At 50.2% G+C, this 15712-nt stretch overlaps 19 non-coding genes across 19 annotated transcripts; all 19 read left to right on the top strand.

Annotated features, from left to right (window-relative positions):
- The first annotated feature begins 403 nt into the window (after positions 1-403).
- On the top strand, positions 404-595 carry LOC137190094 (U2 spliceosomal RNA). The gene has a single exon (XR_010929932.1). It is a non-coding gene; the product is annotated as a U2 spliceosomal RNA (small nuclear RNA).
- Positions 596-1451: 856 nt separating this feature from the next.
- On the top strand, positions 1452-1558 carry LOC137190332 (U6 spliceosomal RNA). The gene has a single exon (XR_010930158.1). It is a non-coding gene; the product is annotated as a U6 spliceosomal RNA (small nuclear RNA).
- A 385-nt stretch (positions 1559-1943) lies between these two features.
- Positions 1944-2059, top strand: LOC137190161 (U5 spliceosomal RNA). The gene has a single exon (XR_010929994.1). It is a non-coding gene; the product is annotated as a U5 spliceosomal RNA (small nuclear RNA).
- An 803-nt stretch (positions 2060-2862) lies between these two features.
- LOC137189991 (U2 spliceosomal RNA) lies at positions 2863-3053 on the top strand. Its single transcript, XR_010929832.1, has one exon. It is a non-coding gene; the product is annotated as a U2 spliceosomal RNA (small nuclear RNA).
- An 856-nt stretch (positions 3054-3909) lies between these two features.
- LOC137190372 (U6 spliceosomal RNA) lies at positions 3910-4016 on the top strand. The gene has a single exon (XR_010930198.1). It is a non-coding gene; the product is annotated as a U6 spliceosomal RNA (small nuclear RNA).
- Positions 4017-4401: 385 nt separating this feature from the next.
- On the top strand, positions 4402-4517 carry LOC137190160 (U5 spliceosomal RNA). Its single transcript, XR_010929993.1, has one exon. It is a non-coding gene; the product is annotated as a U5 spliceosomal RNA (small nuclear RNA).
- Positions 4518-5328: 811 nt separating this feature from the next.
- LOC137190001 (U2 spliceosomal RNA) lies at positions 5329-5519 on the top strand. Its single transcript, XR_010929841.1, has one exon. It is a non-coding gene; the product is annotated as a U2 spliceosomal RNA (small nuclear RNA).
- Positions 5520-6375: 856 nt separating this feature from the next.
- On the top strand, positions 6376-6482 carry LOC137190371 (U6 spliceosomal RNA). The gene has a single exon (XR_010930197.1). It is a non-coding gene; the product is annotated as a U6 spliceosomal RNA (small nuclear RNA).
- A 385-nt stretch (positions 6483-6867) lies between these two features.
- LOC137190159 (U5 spliceosomal RNA) lies at positions 6868-6983 on the top strand. The gene has a single exon (XR_010929992.1). It is a non-coding gene; the product is annotated as a U5 spliceosomal RNA (small nuclear RNA).
- An 805-nt stretch (positions 6984-7788) lies between these two features.
- On the top strand, positions 7789-7979 carry LOC137189959 (U2 spliceosomal RNA). The gene has a single exon (XR_010929800.1). It is a non-coding gene; the product is annotated as a U2 spliceosomal RNA (small nuclear RNA).
- Positions 7980-8835: 856 nt separating this feature from the next.
- On the top strand, positions 8836-8942 carry LOC137190330 (U6 spliceosomal RNA). Its single transcript, XR_010930157.1, has one exon. It is a non-coding gene; the product is annotated as a U6 spliceosomal RNA (small nuclear RNA).
- A 385-nt stretch (positions 8943-9327) lies between these two features.
- On the top strand, positions 9328-9443 carry LOC137190284 (U5 spliceosomal RNA). Its single transcript, XR_010930114.1, has one exon. It is a non-coding gene; the product is annotated as a U5 spliceosomal RNA (small nuclear RNA).
- An 819-nt stretch (positions 9444-10262) lies between these two features.
- On the top strand, positions 10263-10454 carry LOC137190117 (U2 spliceosomal RNA). Its single transcript, XR_010929955.1, has one exon. It is a non-coding gene; the product is annotated as a U2 spliceosomal RNA (small nuclear RNA).
- Positions 10455-11310: 856 nt separating this feature from the next.
- Positions 11311-11417, top strand: LOC137190329 (U6 spliceosomal RNA). Its single transcript, XR_010930156.1, has one exon. It is a non-coding gene; the product is annotated as a U6 spliceosomal RNA (small nuclear RNA).
- Positions 11418-11802: 385 nt separating this feature from the next.
- LOC137190158 (U5 spliceosomal RNA) lies at positions 11803-11918 on the top strand. The gene has a single exon (XR_010929990.1). It is a non-coding gene; the product is annotated as a U5 spliceosomal RNA (small nuclear RNA).
- Positions 11919-12737: 819 nt separating this feature from the next.
- On the top strand, positions 12738-12929 carry LOC137190093 (U2 spliceosomal RNA). Its single transcript, XR_010929931.1, has one exon. It is a non-coding gene; the product is annotated as a U2 spliceosomal RNA (small nuclear RNA).
- An 856-nt stretch (positions 12930-13785) lies between these two features.
- Positions 13786-13892, top strand: LOC137190328 (U6 spliceosomal RNA). The gene has a single exon (XR_010930155.1). It is a non-coding gene; the product is annotated as a U6 spliceosomal RNA (small nuclear RNA).
- A 385-nt stretch (positions 13893-14277) lies between these two features.
- LOC137190157 (U5 spliceosomal RNA) lies at positions 14278-14393 on the top strand. Its single transcript, XR_010929989.1, has one exon. It is a non-coding gene; the product is annotated as a U5 spliceosomal RNA (small nuclear RNA).
- An 823-nt stretch (positions 14394-15216) lies between these two features.
- LOC137189989 (U2 spliceosomal RNA) lies at positions 15217-15407 on the top strand. Its single transcript, XR_010929829.1, has one exon. It is a non-coding gene; the product is annotated as a U2 spliceosomal RNA (small nuclear RNA).
- The last annotated feature ends 305 nt before the right edge of the window (positions 15408-15712 follow it).

Genomic DNA, 15712 nt, shown 5'->3' with positions numbered 1-15712 from the left:
TGGGGCGTCCCTCCCTCAAAGACGCCTCAAAGGCCATTGACGTCCGCAAGCCTTTCTACATACCTCCCTTCTTCTTCCCGTGTCCTGTTTTATTTCATTTTGGTTGATTTCTCTCTGTGTGGTGTTTGTCTGTTTTATTAATCCATCTGTTTCGATTTTGCACGTGTATGTGTCTGTAAAGCACGTTGTGACTGTGTGTTTTAAAAAGTGCTGTATGAACAAAAGCTCACTTACTTACTTATTTACTTACTTACTTACTTACTTACTTACTTACCTACTTACCAAGGAGCTCCTGGGCGGAGCTGCCAAGCGGCAGTCGTTCTTGCGGTCGTTTGAAACGACTGCACCACGACGAGCCAGAACTGTGCAGGAGGTGGGGCGGGGCAGCAAACAGCAAGGGTTCATCGCTTCTCGGCCTTTTGGCTAAGATCAAGTGTAGTATCTGTTCTTATCAGTTTAATATCTGATACGTCCTCTATAAGGGGACAACATATTAAAAGGATTTTTTTGCACTTGGAGTTGAAAAAGGGGCTTGCTCTGTTCACTCCACGCATCGACCCGGCATTGCAGTGCCGCTGGGAACGGTGCACCCTTCTCTCTGCTTTGTGGAATGCCAATTACTCAGAAGAAATGCAGCAGCCTCCTCAGTCTGCCCGTCTCAGATGGCTGCATGTCAGCCATGACAACTGGGGCAAAAGTGCGGCGTGCAACGTAGAGTGACACAGAGTGAGATTTGCACCTCTGATTTGATTAGCAGACAAACATGACAGAGTGGGAACGTTGCCGTATTGCAAAGAGCTGCGAAATACACGTTGAATCTGCACAGCATTTTCCCTGCGTTTGTCCTCACTGGAGTGTCTGCGGCCACCTGCCTACTTTTGTTGTCTGGTAGCCCGCGTCTGAAAACCAATCCTCAGCATTGCGGCGGGGTATGTCAATCACAGGTTCCTGCTCTCTGACAAAGTTTCTTGCCGGTTACATGTAGAAAATATATTGTGCATACCGAACGCGACATTCTCAAGAATTTCGTCGGCTCGGCCTTACCCGAAAAAGGGCCTGGAGTAAAACTTTGACCCAATGGGCCATCTAGTCCGGCACCCCCTGCTGGCTTTCAGAGAAGGGCGACAACCAAGGTCGGACACACGCCAAGTGCTCAGCCTGTCGATTTTGTTTGTGTAGCACGATATCACCAATTTTTTAAGAGGTTTGGCATGAAGAACTCTGCGCAGTGTGGCTTCCTGTCATGCGTGATAGGAGTGGATGCTTAGCTTTGGGGCCCAAATGAAGCCTCCTGCGTGACAGACAAATTGTGCGTGGCCCCCTCATTTGGCATGAGGCCATTTCTGGCCTTACCCACTTTGTGATTTTCACAAGTCCTCCAGACTGCACCGCGGTCAAGGGGCCATTCTGCCCACGGGGTAGTAAAGGGGAAGCAGCGCCTGAGGACTTGTGTGCTTGCTACGGCAGCACGTATGAAAAATTGGATTCGATACAGAGAAGATTAGCATGGCCCCTGCGAAAGGATGACACGCAAAATCGTGAAGCGTTTCCACATTTTGATCCGCTTCTGATGTCTCCTGCTCCTCTCGAGCGCCTGAGGGGGACGGTAGTACTTTGGCTGCATTTCCTGGTCTTCTTTGTCGCGTTTGACCTCGTGGCTAGGCAGCTTCCTAGTACTGGTTATCTGGGTGGCCGATGTTAGGCTCGGGGAGGCCAGCTAAGGAAAATATGTCCCCGGCATGCAGAACCTGCTTCGTAGTACAGGCCCCAGAAGGTCTAGTGGCAACGACGTGACAGACGAGCAATCCCGGCGCCCAAAACTCCCTGAAGCGCAGCGCGGGGTAGGGGAATGGGTGTGGCCCGGGAGGCGAGTGAGGCTCACCGTGAAGGTTGTGGCTGGGACGACTGGGCTCCTTGGGCTGCTGTCGAGGAGCGGGCCGTACTTACTCTGGTTTCTCTTCATAACGTACAAGTCTTTCGCCTTTTACTAAAGACTTCCGTGGAGAGGAACACCCACGAGTTAAATCTATTTTTGGCAGGCTTTGCAGTTTGGCAGAGCCTCGTGTGTTTGTGAAAAGCAAAAACAGCTGTCCATAACAAGATGCGTGGGAGCACCGATCCTTGTCACCGCTGCTACTCAGTTCATTGGCCCGCTTCACCCCAACGTTTAAGTCCACGGCCAAAGGTCTTCTAAAGGTATCACCTTCGACCAGTATACGACGCTTGACCGTCCCGTTAATGAGCTTGTCCAGTCCTGTTTTCCTCAGTTAAGAAATATTGCAAAAATAAGGCCTATATTGTCCCCCGTTGTTCTTGAACAATGAATCCACGCGTTCATTTTCTCCCGGTTAGGCTACTGTAACTCCCTCTACACCTGCCTCGGTCAGTCTTCTTTAAAACGTTTACAGTTAATCCAAAATACAGCAGCTAGACTTCTAACCAGAACTAGCCGTAGGTCCCACATTAACCCTGTTGTGGGGCGTCCCTCCCTCAAAGACGCCTCAAAGGCCATTGACGTCCGCAAGCCTTTCTACATACCTCCCTTCTTCTTTCCGTGTCCTGTTTTATTTCATTTTGGTTGATTTCTCTCTGTGTGGTGTTTGTCTGTTTTATTAATCCATCTGTTTCGATTTTGCACGTGTATGTGTCTGTAAAGCACGTTGTGACTGTGTGTTTTAAAAAGTGCTGTATGAACAAAAGCTCACTTACTTACTTATTTACTTACTTACTTACCTACTTACCAAGGAGCTCCTGGGCGGAGCTGCCAAGCGGCAGTCGTTCTTGCGGTCGTTTGAAACGACTGCACCACGACGAGCCAGAACTGTGCAGGAGGTGGGGCGGGGCAGCAAACAGCAAGGGTTCATCGCTTCTCGGCCTTTTGGCTAAGATCAAGTGTAGTATCTGTTCTTATCAGTTTAATATCTGATACGTCCTCTATAAGGGGACAACATATTAAAAAGTTTTTTTGCACTTGGAGTTGAAAAAGGGGCTTGCTCCGTTCACTCCACGCATCGACCCGGCATTGCAGTGCCGCTGGGAACGGTGCACCCTTCTCTCTGCTTTGTGGAATGCCAATTACTCAGAAGAAATGCAGCAGCCTCCTCAGTCTGCCCGTCTCAGATGGCTGCATGTCAGCCATGACAACTGGGGCAAAAGTGCGGCGTGCAACGTAGAGTGACACAGAGTGAGATTTGCACCTCTGATTTGATCAGCAGACAAACATGACAGAGTGGGAACGTTGCCGTATTGCAAAGAGCTGCGAAATACACGTTGAATCTGCACAGCATTTTCCCTGCGTTTGTCCTCACTGGAGTGTCTGCGGCCACCTGCCTACTTTTGTTGTCTGGTAGCCCGCGTCTGAAAACCAATCCTCAGCATTGCGGCGGGGTAAGTCAATCACAGGTTCCTGCTCTCTGACAAAGTTTCTTGCCGGTTACATGTAGAAAATATATTGTGCATACCGAACGCGACATTCTCAAGAATTTCGTCGGCTCGGCCTTACCCGAAAAAGGGCCTGGAGTAAAACTTTGACCCAATGGGCCATCTAGTCCGGCACCCCCTGCTGGCTTTCAGAGAAGGGCGACAACCAAGGTCGGACACACGCCAAGTGCTCAGCCTGTCGATTTTGTTTGTGTAGCACGATATCACCAATTTTTTAAGAGGTTTGGCATGAAGAACTCTGCGCAGTGTGGCTTCCTGTCATGCGTGATAGGAGTGGATGCTTAGCTTTGGGGCCCAAATGAAGCCTCCTGCGTGACAGACAAATTGTGCGTGGCCCCCTCATTTGGCATGAGGCCATTTCTGGCCTTACCCACTTTGTGATTTTCACAAGTCCTCCAGACTGCACCGCGGTCAAGGGGCCATTCTGCCCACGGGCTAGTAAAGGGGAAGCAGCGCCTGAGGACTTGTGTGCTTGCTACGGCAGCACGTATGAAAAATTGGATTCGATACAGAGAAGATTAGCATGGCCCCTGCGAAAGGATGACACGCAAAATCGTGAAGCGTTTCCACAGTTTGATCCGCTTCTGATGTCTCCTGCTCCTCTCGAGCGCCTGAGGGGGACGGTAGTACTTTGGCTGCATTTCCTGGTCTTCTTTGTCGCGTTTGACCTCGTGGCTAGGCAGCTTCCTAGTACTGGTTATCTGGGTGGCCGATGTTAGGCTCGGGGAGGCCAGCTAAGGAAAATATGTCCCCGGCATGCAGAACCTGCTTCGTAGTACAGGCCCCAGAAGGTCTAGTGGCAACGACGTGACAGACGAGCAATCCCGGCGCCCAAAACTCCCTGAAGCGCAGCGCGGGGTAGGGGAATGGGTGTGGCCCGGGAGGCGAGTGAGGCTCACCGTGAAGGTTGTGGCTGGGACGACTGGGCTCCTTGGGCTGCTGTCGAGGAGCGGGCCGTACTTACTCTGGTTTCTCTTCATAACGTACAAGTCTTTCGCCTTTTACTAAAGACTTCCGTGGAGAGGAACACCCACGAGTTAAATCTATTTTTGGCAGGCTTTGCAGTTTGGCAGAGCCTCGTGTGTTTGTGAAAAGCAAAAACAGCTGTCCATAACAAGATGCGTGGGAGCACCGATCCTTGTCACCGCTGCTACTCAGTTCATTGGCCCGCTTCACCCCAACGTTTAAGTCCACGGCCAAAGGTCTTCTAAAGGTATCACCTTCGACCAGTATACGACGCTTGACCGTCCCGTTAATGAGCTTGTCCAGTCCTGTTTTCCTCAGTTAAGAAATATTGCAAAAATAAGGCCTATATTGTCCCCCGTTGTTCTTGAACAATGAATCCACGCGTTCATTTTCTCCCGGTTAGGCTACTGTAACTCCCTCTACACCTGCCTCGGTCAGTCTTCTTTAAAACGTTTACAGTTAATCCAAAATACAGCAGCTAGACTTCTAACCAGAACTAGCCGTAGGTCCCACATTAACCCTGTTGTGGGGCGTCCCTCCCTCAAAGACGCCTCAAAGGCCATTGACGTCCGCAAGCCTTTCTACATACCTCCCTTCTTCTTCCCGTGTCCTGTTTTATTTCATTTTGGTTGATTTCTCTCTGTGTGGTGTTTGTCTGTTTTATTAATCCATCTGTTTCGATTTTGCACGTGTATGTGTCTGTAAAGCACGTTGTGACTGTGTGTTTTAAAAAGTGCTGTATGAACAAAAGCTCACTTACTTACTTATTTACTTACTTACTTACTTACTTACTTACTTACCAAGGAGCTCCTGGGCGGAGCTGCCAAGCGGCAGTCGTTCTTGCGGTCGTTTGAAACGACTGCACCACGACGAGCCAGAACTGTGCAGGAGGTGGGGTGGGGCAGCAAACAGCAAGGGTTCATCGCTTCTCGGCCTTTTGGCTAAGATCAAGTGTAGTATCTGTTCTTATCAGTTTAATATCTGATACGTCCTCTATAAGGGGACAACATATTAAAAGGTTTTTTTGCACTTGGAGTTGAAAAAGGGGCTTGCTCCGTTCACTCCACGCATCGACCCGGCATTGCAGTGCCGCTGGGAACGGTGCACCCTTCTCTCTGCTTTGTGGAATGCCAATTACTCAGAAGAAATGCAGCAGCCTCCTCAGTCTGCCCGTCTCAGATGGCTGCATGTCAGCCATGACAACTGGGGCAAAAGTGCGGCGTGCAACGTAGAGTGACACAGAGTGAGATTTGCACCTCTGATTTGATTAGCAGACAAACATGACAGAGTGGGAACGTTGCCGTATTGCAAAGAGCTGCGAAATACACGTTGAATCTGCACAGCATTTTCCCTGCGTTTGTCCTCACTGGAGTGTCTGCGGCCACCTGCCTACTTTTGTTGTCTGGTAGCCCGCGTCTGAAAACCAATCCTCAGCATTGCGGCGGGGTATGTCAATCACAGGTTCCTGCTCTCTGACAAAGTTTCTTGCCGGTTACATGTAGAAAATATATTGTGCATACCGAACGCGACATTCTCAAGAATTTCGTCGGCTCGGCCTTACCCGAAAAAGGGCCTGGAGTAAAACTTTGACCCAATGGGCCATCTAGTCCGGCACCCCCTGCTGGCTTTCAGAGAAGGGCGACAACCAAGGTCGGACACACGCCAAGTGCTCAGCCTGTCGATTTTGTTTGTGTAGCACGATATCACCAATTTTTTAAGAGGTTTGGCATGAAGAACTCTGCGCAGTGTGGCTTCCTGTCATGCGTGATAGGAGTGGATGCTTAGCTTTGGGGCCCAAATGAAGCCTCCTGCGTGACAGACAAATTGTGCGTGGCCCCCTCATTTGGCATGAGGCCATTTCTGGCCTTACCCACTTTGTGATTTTCACAAGTCCTCCAGACTGCACCGCGGTCAAGGGGCCATTCTGCCCACGGGGTAGTAAAGGGGAAGCAGCGCCTGAGGACTTGTGTGCTTGCTACGGCAGCACGTATGAAAAATTGGATTCGATACAGAGAAGATTAGCATGGCCCCTGCGAAAGGATGACACGCAAAATCGTGAAGCGTTTCCACAGTTTGATCCGCTTCTGATGTCTCCTGCTCCTCTCGAGCGCCTGAGGGGGACGGTAGTACTTTGGCTGCATTTCCTGGTCTTCTTTGTCGCGTTTGACCTCGTGGCTAGGCAGCTTCCTAGTACTGGTTATCTGGGTGGCCGATGTTAGGCTCGGGGAGGCCAGCTAAGGAAAATATGTCCCCGGCATGCAGAACCTGCTTCGTAGTACAGGCCCCAGAAGGTCTAGTGGCAACGACGTGACAGACGAGCAATCCCGGCGCCCAAAACTCCCTGAAGCGCAGCGCGGGGTAGGGGAATGGGTGTGGCCCGGGAGGCGAGTGAGGCTCACCGTGAAGGTTGTGGCTGGGACGACTGGGCTCCTTGGGCTGCTGTCGAGGAGCGGGCCGTACTTACTCTGGTTTCTCTTCATAACGTACAAGTCTTTCGCCTTTTACTAAAGACTTCCGTGGAGAGGAACACCCACGAGTTAAATCTATTTTTGGCAGGCTTTGCAGTTTGGCAGAGCCTCGTGTGTTTGTGAAAAGCAAAAACAGCTGTCCATAACAAGATGCGTGGGAGCACCGATCCTTGTCACCGCTGCTACTCAGTTCATTGGCCCGCTTCACCCCAACGTTTAAGTCCACGGCCAAAGGTCTTCTAAAGGTATCACCTTCGACCAGTATACGACGCTTGACCGTCCCGTTAATGAGCTTGTCCAGTCCTGTTTTCCTCAGTTAAGAAATATTGCAAAAATAAGGCCTATATTGTCCCCCGTTGTTCTTGAACAATGAATCCACGCGTTCATTTTCTCCCGGTTAGGCTACTGTAACTCCCTCTACACCTGCCTCGGTCAGTCTTCTTTAAAACGTTTACAGTTAATCCAAAATACAGCAGCTAGACTTCTAACCAGAACTAGCCGTAGGTCCCACATTAACCCTGTTGTGGGGCGTCCCTCCCTCAAAGACGCCTCAAAGGCCATTGACGTCCGCAAGCCTTTCTACATACCTCCCTTCTTCTTCCCGTGTCCTGTTTTATTTCATTTTGGTTGATTTCTCTCTGTGTGGTGTTTGTCTGTTTTATTAATCCATCTGTTTCGATTTTGCACGTGTATGTGTCTGTAAAGCACGTTGTGACTGTGTTTTAAAAAGTGCTGTATGAACAAAAGCTCACTTACTTACTTATTTACTTACTTACGTACTTACCTACTTACCAAGGAGCTCCTGGGCGGAGCTGCCAAGCGGCAGTCGTTCTTGCGGTCGTTTGAAACGACTGCACCACGACGAGCCAGAACTGTGCAGGAGGTGGGGCGGGGCAGCAAACAGCAAGGGTTCATCGCTTCTCGGCCTTTTGGCTAAGATCAAGTGTAGTATCTGTTCTTATCAGTTTAATATCTGATACGTCCTCTATAAGGGGACAACATATTAAAAGGATTTTTTGCACTTGGAGTTGAAAAAGGGGCTTGCTCCGTTCACTCCACGCATCGACCCGGCATTGCAGTGCCGCTGGGAACGGTGCACCCTTCTCTCTGCTTTGTGGAATGCCAATTACTCAGAAGAAATGCAGCAGCCTTCTCAGTCTGCCCGTCTCAGATGGCTGCATGTCAGCCATGACAACTGGGGCAAAAGTGCGGCGTGCAACGTAGAGTGACACAGAGTGAGATTTGCACCTCTGATTTGATTAGCAGACAAACATGACAGAGTGGGAACGTTGCCGTATTGCAAAGAGCTGCGAAATACACGTTGAATCTGCACAGCATTTTCCCTGCGTTTGTCCTCACTGGAGTGTCTGCGGCCACCTGCCTACTTTTGTTGTCTGGTAGCCCGCGTCTGAAAACCAATCCTCAGCATTGCGGCGGGGTATGTCAATCACAGGTTCCTGCTCTCTGACAAAGTTTCTTGCCGGTTACATGTAGAAAATATATTGTGCATACCGAACGCGACATTCTCAAGAATGTCGTCGGCTCGGCCTTACCCGAAAAATGGCCTGGAGTAAAACTTTGACCCAATGGGCCATCTAGTCCGGCACCCCCTGCTGGCTTTCAGAGAAGGGCGACAACCAAGGTCGGACACACGCCAAGTGCTCAGCCTGTCGATTTTGTTTGTGTAGCACGATATCACCAATTTTTTAAGAGGTTTGGCATGAAGAACTCTGCGCAGTGTGGCTTCCTGTCATGCGTGATAGGAGTGGATGCTTAGCTTTGGGGCCCAAATGAAGCCTCCTGCGTGACAGACAAATTGTGCGTGGCCCCCTCATTTGGCATGAGGCCATTTCTGGCCTTACCCACTTTGTGATTTTCACAAATCCTCCAGACTGCACCGCGGTCAAGGGGCCATTCTGCCCACGGGGTAGTAAAAGGGAAGCAGCGCCTGAGGACTTGTGTGCTTGCTACGGCAGCACGTATGAAAAATTGGATTCGATACAGAGAAGATTAGCATGGCCCCTGCGAAAGGATGACACGCAAAATCGTGAAGCGTTTCCACATTTTGATCCGCTTCTGATGTCTCCTGCTCCTCTCGAGCGCCTGAGGGGGGCGGTAGTACTTTGGCTGCATTTCCTGGTCTTCTTTGTCGCGTTTGACCTCGTGGCTAGGCAGCTTCCTAGTACTGGTTATCTGGGTGGCCGATGTTAGGCTCGGGGAGGCCAGCTAAGGAAAATATGTCCCCGGCATGCAGAACCTGCTTCGTAGTACAGGCCCCAGAAGGTCTAGTGGCAACGACGTGACAGACGAGCAATCCCGGCGCCCAAAACTCCCTGAAGCGCAGCGCGGGGTAGGGGAATGGGTGTGGCCCGGGAGGCGAGTGAGGCTCACCGTGAAGGTTGTGGCTGGGACGACTGGGCTCGTTGGGCTGCTGTCGAGGAGCGGGCCGTACTTACTCTGGTTTCTCTTCATAACGTACAAGTCTTTCGCCTTTTACTAAAGACTTCCGTGGAGAGGATCACCCACGAGTTAAATCTATTTTTGGCAGGCTTTGCAGTTTGGCAGAGCCTCGTGTGTTTGTGAAAAGCAAAAACAGCTGTCCATAACAAGATGCGTGGGAGCACCGATCCTTGTCACCGCTGCTACTCAGTTCATTGGCCCGCTTCACCCCAACGTTTAAGTCCACGGCCAAAGGTCTTCTAAAGGTATCACCTTCGACCAGTATACGACGCTTGACCGTCCCGTTAATGAGCTTGTCCAGTCCTGTTTTCCTCAGTTAAGAAATATTGCAAAAATAAGGCCTATATTGTCCCCCGTTGTTCTTGAACAATGAATCCACGCGTTCATTTTCTCCCGGTTAGGCTACTGTAACTCCCTCTACACCTGCCTCGGTCAGTCTTCTTTAAAACGTTTACAGTTAATCCAAAATACAGCAGCTAGACTTCTAACCAGAACTAGCCGTAGGTCCCACATTAACCCTGTTGTGGGGCGTCCCTCCCTCAAAGACGCCTCAAAGGCCATTGACGTCCGCAAGCCTTTCTACATACCTCCCTTCTTCTTCCCGTGTCCTGTTTTATTTCATTTTGGTTGATTTCTCTCTGTGTGGTGTTTGTCTGTTTTATTAATCCATCTGTTTCGATTTTGCACGTGTATGTGTCTGTAAAGCACGTTGTGACTGTGTGTTTTAAAAAGTGCTGTATGAACAAAAGCTCACTTACTTACTTATTTACTTACTTACTTACTTACTTACTTACTTACCTACTTACCAAGGAGCTCCTGGGCGGAGCTGCCAAGCGGCAGTCGTTCTTGCGGTCGTTTGAAACGACTGCACCACGACGAGCCAGAACTGTGCAGGAGGTGGGGCGGGGCAGCAAACAGCAAGGGTTCATCGCTTCTCGGCCTTTTGGCTAAGATCAAGTGTAGTATCTGTTCTTATCAGTTTAATATCTGATACGTCCTCTATAAGGGGACAACATATTAAAAGGATTTTTTTGCACTTGGAGTTGAAAAAGGGGCTTGTTCTGTTCACTCCACGCATCGACCCGGCATTGCAGTGCCGCTGGGAACGGTGCACCCTTCTCTCTGCTTTGTGGAATGCCAATTACTCAGAAGAAATGCAGCAGCCTCCTCAGTCTGCCCGTCTCAGATGGCTGCATGTCAGCCATGACAACTGGGGCAAAAGTGCGGCGTGCAACGTAGAGTGACACAGAGTGAGATTTGCACCTCTGATTTGATTAGCAGACAAACATGACAGAGTGGGAACGTTGCCGTATTGCAAAGAGCTGCGAAATACACGTTGAATCTGCACAGCATTTTCCCTGCGTTTGTCCTCACTGGAGTGTCTGCGGCCACCTGCCTACTTTTGTTGTCTGGTAGCCCGCGTCTGAAAACCAATCCTCAGCATTGCGGCGGGGTATGTCAATCACAGGTTCCTGCTCTCTGACAAAGTTTCTTGCCGGTTACATGTAGAAAATATATTGTGCATACCGAACGCGACATTCTCAAGAATGTCGTCGGCTCGGCCTTACCCGAAAAATGGCCTGGAGTAAAACTTTGACCCAATGGGCCATCTAGTCCGGCACCCCCTGCTGGCTTTCAGAGAAGGGCGACAACCAAGGTCGGACACACGCCAAGTGCTCAGCCTGTCGATTTTGTTTGTGTAGCACGATATCACCAATTTTTTAAGAGGTTTGGCATGAAGAACTCTGCGCAGTGTGGCTTCCTGTCATGCGTGATAGGAGTGGATGCTTAGCTTTGGGGCCCAAATGAAGCCTCCTGCGTGACAGACAAATTGTGCGTGGCCCCCTCATTTGGCATGAGGCCATTTCTGGCCTTACCCACTTTGTGATTTTCACAAATCCTCCAGACTGCACCGCGGTCAAGGGGCCATTCTGCCCACGGGGTAGTAAAAGGGAAGCAGCGCCTGAGGACTTGTGTGCTTGCTACGGCAGCACGTATGAAAAATTGGATTCGATACAGAGAAGATTAGCATGGCCCCTGCGAAAGGATGACACGCAAAATCGTGAAGCGTTTCCACATTTTGATCCGCTTCTGATGTCTCCTGCTCCTCTCGAGCGCCTGAGGGGGGCGGTAGTACTTTGGCTGCATTTCCTGGTCTTCTTTGTCGCGTTTGACCTCGTGGCTAGGCAGCTTCCTAGTACTGGTTATCTGGGTGGCCGATGTTAGGCTCGGGGAGGCCAGCTAAGGAAAATATGTCCCCGGCATGCAGAACCTGCTTCGTAGTACAGGCCCCAGAAGGTCTAGTGGCAACGACGTGACAGACGAGCAATCCCGGCGCCCAAAACTCCCTGAAGCGCAGCGCGGGGTAGGGGAATGGGTTTGGCCCGGGAGGCGAGTGAGGCTCACCGTGAAGGTTGTGGCTGGGACGACTGGGCTCCTTGGGCTGCTGTCGAGGAGCGGGCCGTACTTACTCTGGTTTCTCTTCATAACGTACAAGTCTTTCGCCTTTTACTAAAGACTTCCGTGGAGAGGAACACCCACGAGTTAAATCTATTTTTGGCAGGCTTTGCAGTTTGGCAGAGCCTCGTGTGTTTGTGAAAAGCAAAAACAGCTGTCCATAACAAGATGCGTGGGAGCACCGATCCTTGTCACCGCTGCTACTCAGTTCATTGGCCCGCTTCACCCCAACGTTTAAGTCCACGGCCAAAGGTCTTCTAAAGGTATCACCTTCGACCAGTATACGACGCTTGACCGTCCCGTTAATGAGCTTGTCCAGTCCTGTTTTCCTCAGTTAAGAAATATTGCAAAAATAAGGCCTATATTGTCCCCCGTTGTTCTTGAACAATGAATCCACGCGTTCATTTTCTCCCGGTTAGGCTACTGTAACTCCCTCTACACCTGCCTCGGTCAGTCTTCTTTAAAACGTTTACAGTTAATCCAAAATACAGCAGCTAGACTTCTAACCAGAACTAGCCGTAGGTCCCACATTAACCCTGTTGTGGGGCGTCCCTCCCTCAAAGACGCCTCAAAGGCCATTGACGTCCGCAAGCCTTTCTACATACCTCCCTTCTTCTTCCCGTGTCCTGTTTTATTTCATTTTGGTTGATTTCTCTCTGTGTGGTGTTTGTCTGTTTTATTAATCCATCTGTTTCGATTTTGCACGTGTATGTGTCTGTAAAGCACGTTGTGACTGTGTGTTTTAAAAAGTGCTGTATGAACAAAAGCTCACTTACTTACTTATTTACTTACTTACTTACTTACTTACTTACTTACCTACTTACCAAGGAGCTCCTGGGCGGAGCTGCCAAGCGGCAGTCGTTCTTGCGGTCGTTTGAAACGACTGCACCACGACGAGCCAGAACTGTGCAGGAGGTGGGGCGGGGCAGCAAACAGCAAGGGTTCATCGCTTCTCGGCCTTTTGGCTAAGATCAAGTGTAGTATCTGTTCTTATCAGTTTAATATCTGATACGTCCTCTATAAGGGGACAACATATTAAAAGGATTTTTTTGCACTTGGAGTTGAAAAAGGGGCTTGCTCTGTTCACTCCACGCATCGACCCGGCATTGCAGTGCCGCTGGGAACGGTGCACCCTTCTCTCTGCTTTGTGGAATGCCAATTACTCAGAAGAAATGCAGCAGCCTCCTCAGTCTGCCCGTCTCAGATGGCTGCATGTCAGCCATGACAACTGGGGCAAAAGTGCGGCGTGCAACGTAGAGTGACACAGAGTGAGATTTGCACCTCTGATTTGATTAGCAGACAAACATGACAGAGTGGGAACGTTGCCGTATTGCAAAGAGCTGCGAAATACACGTTGAATCTGCACAGCATTTTCCCTGCGTTTGTCCTCACTGGAGTGTCTGCGGCCACCTGCCTACTTTTGTTGTCTGGTAGCCCGCGTCTGAAAACCAATCCTCAGCATTGCGGCGGGGTATGTCAATCACAGGTTCCTGCTCTCTGACAAAGTTTCTTGCCGGTTACATGTAGAAAATATATTGTGCATACCGAACGCGACATTCTCAAGAATTTCGTCGGCTCGGCCTTACCCGAAAAAGGGCCTGGAGTAAAACTTTGACCCAATGGGCCATCTAGTCCGGCACCCCCTGCTGGCTTTCAGAGAAGGGCGACAACCAAGGTCGGACACACGCCAAGTGCTCAGCCTGTCGATTTTGTTTGTGTAGCACGATATCACCAATTTTTTAAGAGGTTTGGCATGAAGAACTCTGCGCAGTGTGGCTTCCTGTCATGCGTGATAGGAGTGGATGCTTAGCTTTGGGGCCCAAATGAAGCCTCCTGCGTGACAGACAAATTGTGCGTGGCCCCCTCATTTGGCATGAGGCCATTTCTGGCCTTACCCACTTTGTGATTTTCACAAGTCCTCCAGACTGCACCGCGGTCAAGGGGCCATTCTGCCCACGGGGTAGTAAAGGGGAAGCAGCGCCTGAGGACTTGTGTGCTTGCTACGGCAGCACGTATGAAAAATTGGATTCGATACAGAGAAGATTAGCATGGCCCCTGCGAAAGGATGACACGCAAAATCGTGAAGCGTTTCCACATTTTGATCCGCTTCTGATGTCTCCTGCTCCTCTCGAGCGCCTGAGGGGGACGGTAGTACTTTGGCTGCATTTCCTGGTCTTCTTTGTCGCGTTTGACCTCGTGGCTAGGCAGCTTCCTAGTACTGGTTATCTGGGTGGCCGATGTTAGGCTCGGGGAGGCCAGCTAAGGAAAATATGTCCCCGGCATGCAGAACCTGCTTCGTAGTACAGGCCCCAGAAGGTCTAGTGGCAACGACGTGACAGACGAGCAATCCCGGCGCCCAAAACTCCCTGAAGCGCAGCGCGGGGTAGGGGAATGGGTGTGGCCCGGGAGGCGAGTGAGGCTCACCGTGAAGGTTGTGGCTGGGACGACTGGGCTCCTTGGGCTGCTGTCGAGGAGCGGGCCGTACTTACTCTGGTTTCTCTTCATAACGTACAAGTCTTTCGCCTTTTACTAAAGACTTCCGTGGAGAGGAACACCCACGAGTTAAATCTATTTTTGGCAGGCTTTGCAGTTTGGCAGAGCCTCGTGTGTTTGTGAAAAGCAAAAACAGCTGTCCATAACAAGATGCGTGGGAGCACCGATCCTTGTCACCGCTGCTACTCAGTTCATTGGCCCGCTTCACCCCAACGTTTAAGTCCACGGCCAAAGGTCTTCTAAAGGTATCACCTTCGACCAGTATACGACGCTTGACCGTCCCGTTAATGAGCTTGTCCAGTCCTGTTTTCCTCAGTTAAGAAATATTGCAAAAATAAGGCCTATATTGTCCCCCGTTGTTCTTGAACAATGAATCCACGCGTTCATTTTCTCCCGGTTAGGCTACTGTAACTCCCTCTACACCTGCCTCGGTCAGTCTTCTTTAAAACGTTTACAGTTAATCCAAAATACAGCAGCTAGACTTCTAACCAGAACTAGCCGTAGGTCCCACATTAACCCTGTTGTGGGGCGTCCCTCCCTCAAAGACGCCTCAAAGGCCATTGACGTCCGCAAGCCTTTCTACATACCTCCCTTCTTCTTTCCGTGTCCTGTTTTATTTCATTTTGGTTGATTTCTCTCTGTGTGGTGTTTGTCTGTTTTATTAATCCATCTGTTTCGATTTTGCACGTGTATGTGTCTGTAAAGCACGTTGTGACTGTGTGTTTTAAAAAGTGCTGTATGAACAAAAGCTCACTTACTTACTTATTTACTTACTTACTTACTTACTTACTTACTTACTTACCTACTTACCAAGGAGCTCCTGGGCGGAGCTGCCAAGCGGCAGTCGTTCTTGCGGTCGTTTGAAACGACTGCACCACGACGAGCCAGAACTGTGCAGGAGGTGGGGCGGGGCAGCAAACAGCAAGGGTTCATCGCTTCTCGGCCTTTTGGCTAAGATCAAGTGTAGTATCTGTTCTTATCAGTTTAATATCTGATATGTCCTCTATAAGGGGACAACATATTAAAAGGTTTTTTTGCACTTGGAGTTGAAAAAGGGGCTTGCTCCGTTCACTCCACGCATCGACCCGGCATTGCAGTGCCGCTGGGAACGGTGCACCCTTCTCTCTGCTTTGTGGAATGCCAATTACTCAGAAGAAATGCAGCAGCCTCCTCAGTCTGCCCGTCTCAGATGGCTGCATGTCAGCCATGACAACTGGGGCAAAAGTGCGGCGTGCAACGTAGAGTGACACAGAGTGAGATTTGCACCTCTGATTTGATCAGCAGACAAACATGACAGAGTGGGAACGTTGCCGTATTGCAAAGAGCTGCGAAATACACGTTGAATCTGCACAGCATTTTCCCTGCGTTTGTCCTCACTGGAGTGTCTGCGGCCACCTGCCTACTTTTGTTGTCTGGTAGCCCGCGTC

Source organism: Thunnus thynnus, chromosome 9 (assembly GCF_963924715.1).
Source record: "Thunnus thynnus chromosome 9, fThuThy2.1, whole genome shotgun sequence".
Classification (NCBI taxonomy): Eukaryota; Metazoa; Chordata; class Actinopteri; order Scombriformes; family Scombridae; genus Thunnus; species Thunnus thynnus.
Note: the sequence above shows the minus strand (reverse complement) of the source record. Positions and strands in the feature narration are given on the sequence as shown.